Raw genomic sequence first — 15,043 nt, forward strand, 5'->3', positions numbered from 1 at the left:
CAGGCAACAGTAGATTGGGGCGTGCGTATGCATTGAGGATGATAATTTAGTAGTTGTCAAGAATACCATAGGTCATTTGCATCTACATTATCTTGTCTTCGTTAAAATCAGACGCGGTGGATGTATACCACAGTCTGACGACAGGAGGAGGATGAGGAAAAGAGCGGGCCATGGAGAAGTTTACGGAGAAGTTTCAAGGAAAATTAGAGAGTGAGCAAACAGAGGGAGAGAAATCTTACAGAGTAGTTTCGCCAGCAAGGAGCGATGGAGAAGAAAATCAGTAAAGGGTGAGCGCGAGGAAGAAGATGTAGCAATGCAAAAGAACGAAGATGAATAAGGGTTTAATCCGTGCTGAACCATCCGATTGAGGGCTACGCAAAATAAGGTCAAGATCTGACCGTTGAATTTGAAACAACATCTCTCACATCAGTTGCAGATATCCCCCTGTCATATCAAGCGTGCGGCAACAGAGAGCAAGACACGTAGCGGCTGGTGACAGGAAAACATTAATGAGGCTTAATTAAAGGGCATGAGTGGTGCGCTCAACATTAGTGGCCAGGGATTTGCAGAGTCTTCAAGAAATTTGGATGACATCAGTAGCCTTTATAAGGCACTTGCTTGCTATAAGAAGCGAGTGGAAGTTTGAAAATTCGCCAAGTGTCAGTGATGAGTAGCCCAATCGGTAGTAGTGTCTGATTGAGAAATGGCCGAGCAACAACATGGCCACAGACCAGCTCATTAGCGAACAGCCATGTCATGGAACAGTTGAGCGACATCTCTAAAACCAAGAATGTCCTATCAGGCGGACAAGGCGCTAAAGACACTGTGTGTCCAGTCAATCAAACTTACAACCCTCTTCGACTAGACTTGAGGGGAAGGCTTGTGATGCAGTGGTAAAAGGAGCATGCTGAGGACCAAGGAATCACTAGGTCACCAAAGTTGGCCGAACGGATGGGAATGGGTCGATTGGGTATAGTGGTCTGATGGGGCATTAGTACCCACTCAGTAGCCGGAGGTCCGAGGAACAAGCTACCACTTGAAGAATAGTCCGACTGGACCGCCTATCCAGTCGGATGAGGAACAACATCCCATTAGACGAATGATTAAAGGGAAGAGAACATATGTGTGCAACTATGCATGTCCGGCCGAAAGGGGAACAACCTACTACGCAGAATGACATTGGAGAAGAACAACCTTGAGCGACCGAGCGGGGAATCCCGGTCGAGCAGCTCAGCTGCTCAATCAAATAGGGGGACTCCTTACTCAACTCATCGTATCCTCTTGGGAGTTAGTGTCGCTGACAACATGGCACAGTCCATCGGTAAAATTATATGACGGAAGCTTCTACTATTATATCAAAAATATGCACTCCTTGTTAAGGGAATATGTCAGGGACACTTTTCCGAATTGTCTTTCCATAGTATGGGAGACGTGCCCGCATGTTGAGAAGTGTGCACGTCCGCTACAGGAGACTATATAAAGAGGGATCTATACATTAGCGGAGGTATTCGGTATTTACGTTAGAATTTTTGTTGTTGCTACAATACTTTACCACTTTCTACTATTCCGGTGATTGACTTGAACGTCGGAAGGCCAACATAGAGTGTTGGTGTTGCAAGGTTGCAAACATAGTCTCACATTGACAACACATGGGAAAGATCATGAGTTTATAAAGAGAAAGATATCTCCATTGGCATGAGGCCTTTTGGGTAGAGCCCAAGAGCAAAACCATGAGGGCTTAGGCCCAAAGTGGGCAATATCATGCTATTGTGGAGATATCTAAATTCTCTTCGATCCTACAATTGGTATTAGAGCCCGGACTGCCAAAAGGTTTTACCGCCGATTGTGCACAAGAGCTATGGTCTGATTGAGCCATGTGGGTACAATATTGACCTCGAACTAAGAAAGTGGGGGCTCCTATGTTCGGATCAAGAGAACCAGACACCGGGCAGGAAGTCCTAGCTACGGCTAGGCAAGGAAATCCTAGTAGGTCGGGTGGACCGAGGGGCAGGAAAACCTGGTGGGTCGAGGATCGGACATGGGAAGTTTGTGGTCCTTTGTTTGAGGGGGGATTGTTGGTGTTGCAAGGTTGCAAACATAGTCCCACATTGACAACACATGGGAAAGATCATGAGTTTATAAAGAGAAAGATATCTCCATTGGCATGAGGCCTTTTAGGTAGAGCCCAATAGCAAAACAATGAGGGCTTAGACCCAAAGTGGACAATATCGTGTTATTGTGGAGATATCTAAATTTTTTTCGATCCTACATAGAGGACCCCTTTCCTGGCCTGGCACTGACGTTCTTTGTGTTATAGAGCGGAGCGGAGTTTGCACCAAGTGAACAGTGACGTCACATCCCCAGCTAGCTGTCTTCATCGATTTTGAACAGGATCAATATATATATATAGTTGACATCATATGGTTGATTAATTCTGGGATGATCAATTCAATTTCGTAAAAGTTTCTTATCGGTCATGGTCATAGAGTAAATGGGAAGCACTCATAATAGATGGCCTACTAGCCCAGTGTTATTAGATCAACGGCTTATTAATGGAAATATATCTTTTAATCTTGAATGAATTAATTTTATCCCATAAAAGTTACATTGATTAATGAGTTACAAGGTATGAAAAATAAAAAATTGTCTACCTCCTTAGAAAAAAAAATTATTATAGGGTAATTTATATTTAAATTAAATTAAGCATATAATGTTCATATATAATACAATTAAAACATCAACTGTTTATATATATATATATATATATATATATATATATATATATATATATATATATATATATATATATATTTGGATTAAGATCGTTAATATAGTTAATATAGTAAATCTATATTTTTTTAATTCAAGTCCTACTAGATTTTTCTAGGGAGTATTCAAATCTCATCAGTAAAAATTTATCATCGAGTTTAAATTATGAGACAACTGGACTACTAAATCATAGAATCGTTCGTGCTATCCAATTTTCACGATGGATGACTAAAACAGATAGCTCATCTTGATAGTCAATATTAATTTTTACTATTTCGATAATCTGTACTACTCTCGTGCTCTAAAGATACAATTAACAAAATATATTTATAAATTATTAAAAAAAATTGATCTTATTTATATTATTTTTGAGAAAAATAAAAGAATGTCCTTTTTCTAATTTTATCGTTAAGTCATTTCTAAAAAAAATATTCGGATCACATCCGTCCTCTTTTAAAAATATACGACTACTCTCAAATTTATTATTCCACTGATTTTAATTTTTTTTTTTGATAGATCAATTTTAAATTTAAATATTAAATTAGTCGGTCAATTATCTGAACAACATAAATCTACTTTATAATAGTTATAAAACTATATAATGATTCAGTAAATATGATTTTATAATTGTTATAATATAAATATTATTTAATAGATAAGTCCGTCAGACTAATTCATAGTTTAAATTTGAAATTAACATATTAAAAAATTAAAATCTATCCTATAATATACTTAAGAGTAGCTATGTAAAAAAACTAAATAAGACGTAAAAAAAATGTTATAGAATGACTCTAATAAAAAAAAGTGTCTTTTCATTTTTTATGTTTTTTTTTAACAAACATTCATATCTTTAGAAGTTGGATTAAAAAAAAAACTTTTTTCATAAATAAGTATATTTTATTTTATATTCAATGAAAATTAATCTCCCGACTTTGGCAAGTCATCTTGATAATAGCACAACTTTCTCTTATTTTGCAGATTAGATAAGTTGAGGGGTATAATGAAATTGTTTCAATATAAAACATCAAACACCTGTTTTTTTCTTCTTTTTTTTTTAACAACATCCAAAACCGAGGATTGAAGGATGGATCATTTTTGGGATAATACATTTAATGGACCTAGGAGCTAGTTTATTCTTATTTATTTCATTGTGACAAAAGGTAAATACGTTCGTCTCTAGTACCCCTGTTAATCCATCCTAAGACCAACACGGAGAAGGTAAATCACGGGCGGCTACTAGCCTTTAGAATAGTGACTAGCACATAAGGGAGGTATTTACCTCGACTTTACCGAGATTCGAACCTCAGACCTCATTGTGGCAACACCTCATGTGCTATCCACTAGACCCATCCGAGGGGACATATTCTTATTTATTTCATGCTTCATGTCTAGGAGTATACGAGTCCGTCATTCTAATTTATCACGTGATATGATTTATTTTAACTTTTTCCTATACCAATAACGAACTGAACCTCTGATAATCACCCATCGAGATTGAAGCACCTCAAATGCTTGTTCGACATTTTTTCTTGCAGACTCCTGTCTTCCTTAAACAACTTCCTCTTGGGATCTTTCAGACAAGGAAAAGCCTTAACAAAAGTAGTCCATTCGGGATATATTCCATCTATTAGATAATAACCATTCGTATATGTAGTGTCGTTCGTTGTAAGATGTTGTTGAATATTGGAGATTCATATAACACATTAATATAGTTACGTAAGCTAACAACCCCAAAGAATGCATGTCATATCCATAAGTCATGAGATGCGACCACTTCAAGTACGATTGTTGGTGACCCACGTCTCCTTGTAAATTGACCTTTCCAAGCAACTGGACAATTTTTCCATTTCCAGTGCATACAATCAAGGTTACCCAACATGCCAGGGAAGCTATGTCTCTCATCATGCATTTAAAGAAGACGTTGAACATCATTAGCGTTTGGCCTTCTCAAGTACCTATCACCAAATATTTCAACCACGTATTCGCAGAACTTGAAAAGACACCCGATGGCAGTTTATTCACTCATATGTAGGAACTTTTTAAGATGGTCGGCGAGGACTCCGTAAGCCAGTTGATGAATCGCAATAGTGCATTTGTATAGTGTTGGCAACCCTTTTCTTTGCACAGCATCGTCCCTATGTTGAAAAAAAACTGAATGATTCTCTAAAGCATTTACTATGCGGGAAAATAACTCTCTTCGCATTCGAAATCGTCTTTGAAATATTTCATCGTGATACACCAAGTTTATAGATAAATAATCATTGGCGAACCTCTCATGCCCGACTTCACGATTTCTTTGGATAAACTTTCTTCTTCTATGTGTGTCCCCTTTCTGATATGCTTCTATAAGTTGTGTTGGATCGAGAAGCACTAGAGGGGGGGTGAATAGCACTCGTGGCTTTCACTCGTTTCGAAATCGCAAAACTCGAGTAATAAACGCAGCGAAAATTAAAATAACAATCGCACACAAAGACACGAGGAGTTACTTGGTTCGGAGCATGTGGCGACTCCTACTCCAAGGCCCGCGATCATTGATCACTTCCAGTGAGCAACAACTATAAGCTCGAAAAGTTATTACAAACTAATTACAATTTAAACTATAAAGAAAAAGTAGTACCGACAACAAGAATATCAAATCTGAAGCTCGGGGTTGTTGGGATGATGTTGCAGCACTTCGGGATCGTCTCAATAGTAGCTTGTAGCATAAGGATTGCTCGGAAGTTGATATTTTGAGTTGCTGATCGAGACTCCCTTATAAAGGGTGTTCAAGGCGCCTCCATCAAACTCCAAGGCGCCTTAGACCCTAAGTTTTATCCCACTTCGATCGTTGTCGGTCAAGCTTTGACCGCTGCTCATTATCCACCTGAAGGCACCTTCAATGTTGCTCCAAGGCGCCTTCGAGCAGTGATCCAAGGCACCTTCAGTCCCCATGAAGGCGCCTCCAGCTCCTTTGGACAGCTGGCTTCGGCTTGCACCCGAGGCGCCTACAAGCTCCATGGAGGCGCCTCGGACACTGTTCATCCGAGCTGAAAGTTGCTCCTTTGTTCCTGCAAAATGTGTTAGTCGCCCAAACACATACCCTGCAAAACAAAGTTAGCACACAATAGACATAGTAAATAAAATATTGATAGTCTTCGGACTATCCTGTGTCTAACTTCAGATTTCCAACCGGAAACCCTAGGTCGACCCGACGCCTACTGTTCCTCTGTAGGGAACGCGTCCTCACCTACTCCTCTCAGGAGAGTTACCTATTGCCAGTGCGATCCTCCGGATCGACTGGAGTTTTGCTCAGTGCTTGATGCTTCCGGACTTTCTGCTGGACGCCCGCTCCTTGACCCGTCCAGTCTTCCACCTGGTTCGCGACACCAAGACTTTCCACCTAGGGTTACCACCCCCTACGACTTTTGTCTGAAGCCCTCGACCCACCAAGACTTTCCACATAGGGTTATCACCCCCTAGGGTTTTCTATCTTCTTAACCTCAGTTAGGACTTTTGCCTAAGTACATTTAGGACTTTCCTGCAAACTCATTCAAACTGTTAGATCACAACATAATCTTAACTTTGAATCCTTTGCCATTATCAAAACACTGGTTCGATCGTCGGATGCTTTCCGCACCAACAATCTCCCCCTTTTTTATTATGACAACTTAAATTCAAAGTTAAGTAAAATAGACATAAGTAAATGAATGTATCAATAAACATAAGCAAGCTTTTTAAGTAAAAAGTTCAAGTAAGAACGTAAGCAAGCTAAATGTCTAAGGCTCCCCCTTAATAAGAGCTCTCTTAACCTTAATTTGAATTTGTCCTACTATCCCCCTTTGCCATATATCAAAAAACTTTTGTAGGGAAAAGACAAGATGAAAAGACTAAGTTTTTAAATATGTTTTCAAAGAAGTTACACTTGTTTTTGAAGTAAGCAAATCAAAGCAGAAGAAATATTTTAAACATGAAGTTGGGTTTAAGAAAAGTTTAGTAATTTAGCTAAGAAGATTTTTCTTTGAACCGAAAGATAGCTAAATTGACATTTCTTTACTTTCTAACAACTCCTTTTACTTAGCCAAAATTTGAGGTTAAAACAAATGATTTTCGAGAGGCAAGTTTTGAAAATAGTAAGTTTAAGTTTTACAATTTAAAAATGACTTAGCTAGTTTCGAAAGACTTTGTTGAAAAATTTTCGTTAAAAAAAAATTTAAAGCCTTTTAAAAGACATTAATTTCAAAAAGCTTTTCAAATAATTTTTAAAAGCTTAAAAAAAATAAACTGAGACTTTTTGTAAAATGCTTGAACAGAACATGTAAGGAATAAAAATATTTTGATTTGACTTAGTTAATTTTGAAGACGGCTATAGAAGTCATAAAATATTTAGACGAATAAAGAATCTTAAATTAAAGGCAAAGGAGGAGCAATTAATTGAGAACCTAATGTCCAAGCATGAGTCAAGTTAAATGGATTTCAAATTAACCAATTTCCTTTAGTGAGGTATCAGAGCCCTAAAGTGCAAGCATGAGTCAACTTGAAATTTTAATATCCTTAACCAATTGTCTAACCTTTAGTTACTGGTTGAATACCTAGAGGGCAACAGTTTTCACTTAGTTAGTCAAGTTAAGTTAGTAATCCAGTTAGATTTGACTAGGGCTGGATTATTTAACTTGATTAATGTAAAGTTAGTTTTTAACGCCCAGACTCACTATGATGCACAGAAATAAGCATTCTGAAGTCCAGGTTATACCCTATGCATCTCACGTCGTTCTAAGTTTCTTTCAAAACACAAACAAGTTGTGCCTAGTGTGTTTGTGAAATGCTCTGGCTGAAACTAGGGGAACATGATTTCTAGGGGGAAGATCCTAGGCTAAGTCCAAATTTTGAAAAACTAATAAGATTGAGATTTTGAAAACATTATTTTTCCTAGAATTTTAAAAGATAATTTTAAGATTAAGCAATTTTGAAGATCAACAAAAAAAAATTTAAAATTAGATGTAGGAAATTTGTTTGAAAATCAAGATCTATTCTACCCAACACATTCCTATTTGTCTTCTAAGTGTACTGAACTCGAGTTCAGGTAAGGGTTTTGTGAAAATGCCAGCTAGGTTTGATTTGGACTCAACATGGTTAAGTACAATTTCACCTCTAGCTACATGATCCCTTACAAAATGATATTTTACCTCTATGTGTTTAGTCCTAGAGTGGTGAATTGGATTTTTGGTCAGATTAATTGAACTTATATTATCAATTAAAATTTTTGTATTTTTATATTCTAGTTGATAGTCTTTGTGTGTGCATCATCCACAAAAGTTGAGAAGTACATTCTCCTAGGGCTATGTATTCAACTTCAGTAGTGGATAAGGCAACGCAGTGTTGCTTTCTGCTTGACCAACTTACTAGGCATTGCCCTAGAATTTGGCAGCTTCCACTTGTGCTTTTTCTATTTAGTTTACACCCAGCATAGTCTGAATCAGAATAGCCAAAAAGGTTAAAGGTGCAAGTTCTAGGGTACCAGAGTCCTACATTTAGGGTGCCCTTAATGTACCTAAGTATTCTTTTAGCATATGTTAGATGTGACTCTTTTGCACAGGATTGGTATTTTGCGCACATACCTACTGCAAATAGTATATCGGGTCGACTTGCAGTTAGGTAGAGAAAGCTACCTATAACACTTTTATAGTGTTTTGGATCTACGGGTTTTACTTCAAGGTCGGAATCAATGTTGATATTAGTTGTCATTGGTGTATTTATAATTTTTGAATTTTCCATGCCAAATTTTTTAATTAGTTCCTTAGCATATTTAGTTTGATAAATATAGATTCCATCTTTGGTTTGTTTAATTTGTAAGCCTAAGAAAAAATTGAGTTCCCCTACTAAACTCATTTCAAATTCATTTTCCATTAATTTAACAAATTCTTTTAAAAGTTTAGTATTGGTTGAGCCAAAAATTATATCATCAACATAAATTTGGGCTATGAAGATGTCTTTCTCTAAGGTTTTGACAAATAAGGTCTGATCTATTTGACCTTGGTTAAAGCCCTTGAATATTAGGTAATTAGATAACCATTCATATCATACCCTAGGTGCTTGTTTTAGGCCATATAAGGTCTTTTTCAGTCTGAATACATAGTTTAGTTTGTCTACATCCTCAAATCCGGGGGGTTGACTTACATATACCTCTTCCTTAATGAACCCATTTAAGAAGGCTGGCTTGACATCCATTTGGTATAACCTAAATCCTTTATGTGCTGCATATGCCAACAGCATCCTAATGGATTCAAGTCTAGCTACTAGTGCATAGGTTTCGTCATAGTCTAAAGCTTCAACCTGGCTAAACCCTTTGGCTACTAGTCTGGCCTTATTTCTTACTATATCACCCTGATCATTCAATTTGTTCCTAAATACCCATTTGGTGTCAATTATGAACTTATCTAAGGGTTTAGGTACAAGTTCCCAGACTTGGTTCCTATCAAATTGGGCTAACTCTTCCTGCATAGCAATGATCCAGTCTGGGTCAGGTAAGGCTTCTTCTATAGTCTTAGGCTCAATTTTAGAGATAAGTGCAATCTGACTCAGGTTTCTATAAGAAGCTCTAGTTCTAACTCCTAGGTTTGGGTCACCCAAAATTTAGTCAGGTGGGTGAGAGGTACTTATTCTGGTTGGTCTTATACTTGAGTCAGTAGTTGGTTCCTCTGGTCTAGTGTTAGGTTGAATTTCTTCATCTTCTATAACTCTTGGGTTAATGTCAACATTTTCATTTATATTAGGTAAGTTATTTTCTTCATCAAAGATTACATTAGTTGTTTCTTCAACTTTTAGGGTATTTTGGTTATAGACTCTATAAGACCTACTGGTTGTAGAGTACCCTAAGAATATTCCTTGGACTGATTTGGGTGTGAATTTTTCTAAGTAATCTTTAGTGTTTAAAATGTGAACTTTACATCTAAACACTTTTCAATAGTTCAAGTTGAGAATTTTATTATAATATATTTCGTACAGGGTTTTATTGTGTAATTTGTTAATTAGAATTATATTTTGAATGTAGTTTGCTGTATTTATTGCTTCAGCCCTGAATTGATGATTTAAGTCATATTCGTTTAACATGGTTCTAGCTGCTTCTTGTAGGGTTCTATTTTTCCGTTCCACTAGACCATTCTGTTGGGGGGTTCTAGGACATGAAAACTCATGCTTGTATCCATTAATTTTACAAAATTGGGTAAACCTATGATTTTCAAATTCACCCCCATGATCACTCCTTATTCTTTTAATTTTGGTATCTTTTTCATTTTCTATTAACTTGCAAAAATTATTAAAAACTTTAAAGGTTTCATCTTTTGTTTTTAGAAATTTTACCCAAGTGTATCTAGAGTAATCATCAATTATTACTAAGCAGTACTGATTCTTGCTTAGTGACTTGGCTCCATGTGAGTCAAATAGGTCTAAATGTAGGAGCTCAAGTAAGAAGGTAGTTCTATCTAGGTTGGTTGACTTGTGAGTTGATTTGGTTTGCTTACCTTGTTGGCAAGCCTGGCAAATTATATTATCTAGGTTCTTTAATCTGGGTAACTCTCTAACTAAGCCATTTGACTCATTTTTAAAATGAGTTTGACATGGGTGTGACCTAGTCTTCTGTGCCACATGTTGGTTTCCTCTTGTTGTGTCAAAAGACACTGTATTGAGGATAGATCAATTGTGTAGATGTTATTTTTCCTAAGTCCCTTAAGTATGATTTCGGAGTTATCAATATTTTTAACTAAACACCCAGAATTATTAAAAATAACTAAGTGGTCACTATCACACAATTGACTTATACTCAGTAAATTAAAGTTGAAATTTTAAACTAATAAAATGTTTCGGATAATGAAATCGGAATTAAGTTCGATATTACCTTTTCCGACTACCTTAAGTTTGTCGTTGTTGCCGAATGCAATTGATCCTAGGTTCTTGTATTTGAGCTTTGTGAACTTCAACCTATCTCCAGTCATATGTCTGGAGCATCCACTATCCAGCATCCATTGATCCAATTCCTACACATAAGGTATTTGAATTGGATTCCTTTTAATGGATCAAAAGATAGTTTGATTGAAATAAGCTCCTTAATTTTCCATCTCACCCATTCTAGGTTTTAGCGATCAGTTATTTCTATCGGTGATTTTAAGATGGTTGAAGATATTAAGTTAATTAGTTTTGAAAAACTTTTACTTAATTAAATTTGAAAAATTAAGTTAATTAAATTTGAAAAATATTAAGTTAATTAAATTTGAGAAATTAAGTTAATTAAATTTGAAAAATATTAAGTTAATTAAATTTGAAAAAATATTAAGTTAATTAAATTTTTGAAAGATGTTAAGTTAATTAAATTTGAAAATATTTAAGTTAATTAAATTTGAAAAATATTCAAGTTAATTAAATTTTGAAAAATATTTAAGTTAACTAAATTTTAAAAAATATTAAGTTAATTAAATTTTGAAAAATATTAAATTAATTAAACTTTGAAAAATATTAAGTTAATTAGACTTGAAAATATTAAGATTTAATTTAATTTTAATTTAATTTAATTTAATTTAAATTTTATTGTATTTTAATTTAATTTTTGTTTTAATTTAATTTTAATTTTAATTTAATTTAATTTAATTTTTATTTTAATTAAATTTTTATTTAATTTAATTTTTATTTAATTTAATTTATATTTAAGTTTTGTCCTTAGTCATCTCACCCGATCTAGATTTTTCAATCAGGAGATCCTATAATTTTGTGAGATGAATTAGTTCCAATTATAGGGTTTGGTTTAACTTTATGTTAGATTCAGGTTTAGCTTTGGGCTCAACAAATAGGCATTCCTTAGATAAACTTTTGGGCTATGGTGAGTCACATGGACATCATTAAAGTAACCATGCCTTTGAGGTTTTCCAAATAGTCCTATCCACTGAACTTAGTACAAAACCTTGGTCTAACTAGTTAGGATCCATAAAGGGTAGCTTTGGTCAGTTCCACTTAGCCAAATGCACCAGGTCGAAGTCATATCTTCCTAGACATGCATAGACTAAGCTTTCCTAACGTACTATCATCCAATACTTACCGTGGGTCAAGTTAAGCTTAGCCCTTATTATTCTAGCCCTAATTACCCTGCCAGGTAGGTTGCATTTGGTTACCCTATCGGGTAGATTCCTTTTAGAGGTGTCAGCTATTCTTGAGCCTCCATTATTGATTTTCCTTTTAACTTGTTTTTAAAGTTTTAATTTAGAATTATATTCCTTTAAATTTATTTGTTAAGATAATTTTTATTTTTATTTATTAAAATAAAATAATTTTTCTTTTTGCTCCCCCTGGATCATAGCCTCGATAAAGTTTATCAAGGTAATGTACTTTATCCTTGGAGACCCAATATTGACCAAGTCCAACTTGATTGACCAAGTTGGACTTGGGTGCCCATGCTTGGACTAGTTTACTATTTAGTCTGTTGACTAAGGATAGATATGATCGATATTTCTTCTTGGTTTTGAAACCTAGTCCAGTTCTATTATAAACGGCTCTTTGTGTCCCAAGAATTAGGTAAAGGTTCTTGGACCCCAAAGAAAACCGTTCTAAGGTCTTCTCCAAATCCTTGACCTGAGTTCTCATACTAGAATTTTCTTCCTCAAGTTTTTGGACTTGAGTTGAATTTCCAGTCTGAACTGGGTCAGGCAAGGTTTTGGAGTTAGTCACTTCTTTAAGGACTGCTACTTCCTTTAGAAGTGACTTGACCCGAATGTTTGATTTTGCTCTTTTGCGTAATAAATAATTACTAAATTATTTAACCGAGGAATACTTACAGAGGGATCGGGCCCTTCGGAAATGGATACAGATCCGTGGCTTCTGTTCGAGTCTGGTTCCGATTCGCTCTCGCTCTTGGACATGTTGATTTGGTCCCGGGCCATTAGTGCCAGGAGGCTCGTTTGTTCAAGCTCGTTGTCGGTATCTTCTTCTGAGGATTCTTTAAAGGTCGCTTTCAGCACCTTCTTCTTCCTTTGCTTCTTTGCATCCTTCTGATTTGGGAAGTTGGCCTTGATGTGTCCCTTCTGGTTGCACCCGTAGCAGATCACCTCGAACTTAACTTTTGAACTAAGTTGAACCTCCTTGGATTGTACTGCCTTCTTTAGGTCTCTCTTGTTGAAGCTCTTCTTCTTCTTGTAGAGCTTTTTCACAAGGTTCACGGGTTCGGTTGTCAGTTCGTCATCTTCTTCGTCTAAGTCGGGTTCTTCTTCCGGCTCTGGTTCAGTTCTTCGCCGTGTTCTTGGTTCGCGAGTTCTAGTGGTACCTGCAAGAAAAACTACAACTTTCTCGATTGGTTGCGCATTAGTCTGCTCATGTAATTCAAACTCAAAAAATAATTCATCTAGTTTTATACACGATAAATCCTTGGAAACTTTGTAGGCATCTACCATTGATGCCCATAATGTGTTCCTCGGAAAAGAGTTGAGTGCGTACCTTATGACGTCCCGATTCTCGACTTTCTGCCCGATTACATGGAGGGAGTTGAGAATATCTTGTATGCGTGCGTGGAGTTGACTTGCTATCTCTCCTTCCTGCATTTTGAGATTGTATAGTTTATTAAATACTAAATCTCTTTTACTCACCTTGGTGTTGGAGGTGCCCTCGTGGAGTTTGATCAGTTTCTCTCATAGCTCTTTTGTGTTGGAGAATGGTTCAACTCTGTTGAGCTCCTCCTTGGTCAGTCCACACTGGAGGGTGCAGGTCACTCTGGCATTGGCTTCCACCTTCTTGATTAGAATTGGTTCCCAGTTCTCGTAGGATGTAGGCTTGCCGTCTTCGTCGGTTGGCAGTTGTAATCCAGTCCTGATGATCATCCACGTCTCGAACTGGATTTTTAGAAAGTTCTCCATTCGTCCTTCCCAGTACCCGAAATCTTCTCCGGTGAAGAGTGGGGGACGAACGGTGTTGTAACCCTCTTGTTGGGCCATTGATACCTTGCATGACAAAAATAATAAAATCTATTCCAAGACTTGGTCTTGGATTAGTAGTGCGGGAATATATAAGAAAAAATGAACTCGAGTGGTGTTGCACCATCTTCGAGCAAAACCGATTCGAACGAGAAATAGATCAGAATATAGTAATTATACTAATTCCGGTCGACTCTGAAAAACTGAAAATACCACGAAAAAATTGCTTGATTGGTGGTTGCACCAAATTGAAGCGACCCCGCTTTGATACCAATTGTTGGATCGAGAAGGCTAGAGGGGGGTGAATAGCGCTCATGGCTTTCACTCGTTTCAGAATCTCAAAACTCGAGTAATAAACGCAGCGGAAATTAAAATAACAATCACACACAAAGACATGAGGAGTTACTTGGTTGGAGCCTGTGGCGACTCCTACTCCAAGGCCCGCGATCGTTGATCGCTTCCGGTGGCCAACAACTATAAGCTCGAAAAGTTATTACAAACTAATTACAATTTGAACTATAAAGAAAAAGTAGTACCGATACAAGAATATCAAATCTGAAGCTCGCGGTTGTCGGGATGATGTTGCAGCACTTCGGGATCGTCTCGTTAGTAGCTTGTAGCGTAAGGATTGCTCGGAAGTTGATATTTTGAGCTGCTGGTTGAGACTCCCTTATAAAGAATGTTTAAGGTGCCTCCATCAAGCTCTAAGGTGCCTTAGGCCTTAAGTTTTATCCCGCTTCGATCGCTGTTGGTTAGGCTTTGACCGCTACTCATTATCCACCTGAAGGCGCCTTCAATGTCGCTCCAAGGCGCCTTCAGTCCCCATGAAGGCACCTCCAGCTCCTCTGGACAGCTGGCTTCGGCTTGCACCCCAGGCGCCTCCAAGCTCCATGGAGGCGCCTCGGACACTGTTCATCCAAGGTGAAAGTTGCTCCTTTGTTCCTGCAAAATGTGTTAGTCTCAAACACATACCCTGCAAAACAAAGTTAGCACACAATAGACATAGTAAATAAAATATTGATAGTCTCCGGACTATCCTGGGTCTGACTTCGGATTTCCAACCGAAAACCCTAGGTCGACCCGATGCCTACTGTTCCCTCTGTGGGGAACGCGTCCTCACCTACTCCTCTCAGGAGAGTTACCTGTTGCCAGTGTGATCCTCCGGATCGACTGGACTTTTGCTCAGTGCTCGATGCTTCCGAACTTTCTGCTGGATGCCCGCTCCTTGACTCGTCCAGTCTTCCACCTGGTTTGCGACACCAGGACTTTCCACCTAGGGTTACCACCCCCTAGGACTTTTGCCTGAAGCCCTCGACCCACCATGAATTTTCGCATAGGGTTACCACCCCCTA

Source organism: Zingiber officinale, chromosome 5A, assembly GCF_018446385.1.
Source record: "Zingiber officinale cultivar Zhangliang chromosome 5A, Zo_v1.1, whole genome shotgun sequence".
Taxonomy (NCBI): Eukaryota; Viridiplantae; Streptophyta; class Magnoliopsida; order Zingiberales; family Zingiberaceae; genus Zingiber; species Zingiber officinale.